Source organism: Cebus imitator, unplaced genomic scaffold (genome assembly GCF_001604975.1).
Source record: "Cebus imitator isolate Cc_AM_T3 unplaced genomic scaffold, Cebus_imitator-1.0 Scaffold766, whole genome shotgun sequence".
Taxonomy (NCBI): Eukaryota; Metazoa; Chordata; class Mammalia; order Primates; family Cebidae; genus Cebus; species Cebus imitator.
In genome coordinates this window covers 408,678-410,647 of record NW_016108081.1, presented here as the reverse complement: position 1 = coordinate 410,647, position 1,970 = coordinate 408,678, and the positions used below count along the sequence as shown (strand labels likewise).

The window sequence follows — 1,970 nt, the reverse complement described above, 5'->3', positions numbered from 1 at the left end:
AATTTATATATATTTTTACATAATAAATTTATATATAAATATATATATATATATATATATATATATATGATATATAAATTTATAGACACTTGTTTTGTGGCCTAACATACAAGGTGATACTGGTATATCTTGGAGAACGTTTTATGTGCTTATGTTAAAAATGTACACTTCACAGTTGATGAGTAGATTTTTCTGTCAATGTGTGTTAGTTCTATTACACTGAAAGTCCAAATAAACTCACTATTTCTTTGTTGATTTTCCGTCTAAATAATGTCTAATGCTGTGAGTGGGTTGTTGAAGTTCCACACTATTATTGTATCATTTTCCAGCTCTCTTGTTAGATGTAGTAATATTTGTTTCATTAATCTGGAATCTGGTTGCTCATATATATATATATATATATATATATATATAGAGAGAGAGAGAGAGAGAGAGTTATATTCTCCTGTTAAATTGATTATTTTATCCTTACATAATGATTTTATTTGTCATTTTTAACTTTTTCATTTATTATCTGTTATACATAGCATAGGTATAGCTACTCTTACTCTCTTTTGGTTTCTACTTCCATCAGATATCTTTTTTCAACCCTTTTCTCTCAGTCTATATATGTATTTACAGAGAAGGTAAGTTTCTTGGAAGCGGCATACAGATGGATCATGTTCTTTATATTTTCTGTCAATCGATCTCTCAGAGTATTTAATCCATTTGAGTTCTAGCTTAATATTTACATATGAGATTTCTTTTCTGTCAGGTCACTAAGTCTTTTCTTGCTGTTTTATACATTGTTTATTTTCTTCTGTTTGTCTTTGTGGCCTGGTAAAATTTTGTTGTGTTAACAATTTAACATTTCTTCCTCATTTCTGTGGTTGTTTTATAAGACTATTGTGTTTTATATATTATTGAGTTATCATAATCATATACCTTTTATTTCCATGTCAAGGACATTTTTGAGAATTTGTTTTTAGGTCTGGTATAGTGGTGTTAAATTCCCACAGCATGTGCTTGTTTGTAAAAGACTTTATTTCTCCTTAATTTATAGAGTTTAATCATGCTGGATATAAAATATTTTATTGTACTTTTTTCTTTCAACAATTTGTAAATTCCATTGCTAAAAGGTTTACTATTAGTCTGATGAAGTTTCTTTCATAGGTGACTAGATGCATTTTTTTTTTCTGATCATAAAAGTCTTTCTTTTATGTTGACTTTAGATATTCTGATTTAATATGCATTTTTGCAATGCATTTGCCTTGGGATTCCTGGGACTGCTGTATCTGGATGTCTAAATCTCTTGCTGGACTTGAGACGTTTCCATAAATAATTTTCTTAATTAGGATTTAAAATTTTTTTTAATCTGCTTTCTACCTCAGTAATATCAACAACTTGTAAGTTTTGTGGCTTTTTGCACACACATCTTAAGTACTTTGTTCATTTTAAAAATATATATTTTATTTTTGTTTAAATTATTTCAAAAGATGGGTCTTCAGATTTTAAGAGTCTCCCTTCTGCTTGGTCTTTGGAATGTATTTTGTAATTCCTTCACTAAATTTTTAAGTTCCAAAATTTCTATAATTATTACTTTTTTTAGAGAATCTATCTTCTTGGTAAATTTTATATTATAATCCTAAACTGATACTCCAATTTCTTTGTATTGCTTTTCAAATTTCCATTTAAGGCCTGGGTATGGTGGCTTATGCTTGTAATCCCAGCACTTTAGGAGGACAGGGTGAGGGGATTACCTGATGTCGGGAGTTTGAGACTAGCCTGGCAACATAGTGAAACCCCATCTATACTAAAAACAAAAAAATTAGCCAGGTGTGGTGGTGCATGCTTATAGCCTCAGCTACTCAGAAAGCTGAGGCAGGAGAATTGCTTGAACTGGGGAAGGACAGTTTGCAGTAAGCCAAGATTGCACCACTGCTCTCTATCCTGGGCAACAGAGAGAGACTTTGTCCCAAAAAACAAAAACA

General features: G+C 30.4%; 1 protein-coding gene across 3 annotated transcripts in view; it reads right to left on the bottom strand.

Annotated features, from left to right (window-relative positions):
• The window catches only part of FAAH2 (fatty acid amide hydrolase 2), a 204,501-nt gene that overhangs the window by 17,988 nt on the left and 184,543 nt on the right, over positions 1-1,970 (bottom strand). The window lies entirely within an intron of this gene.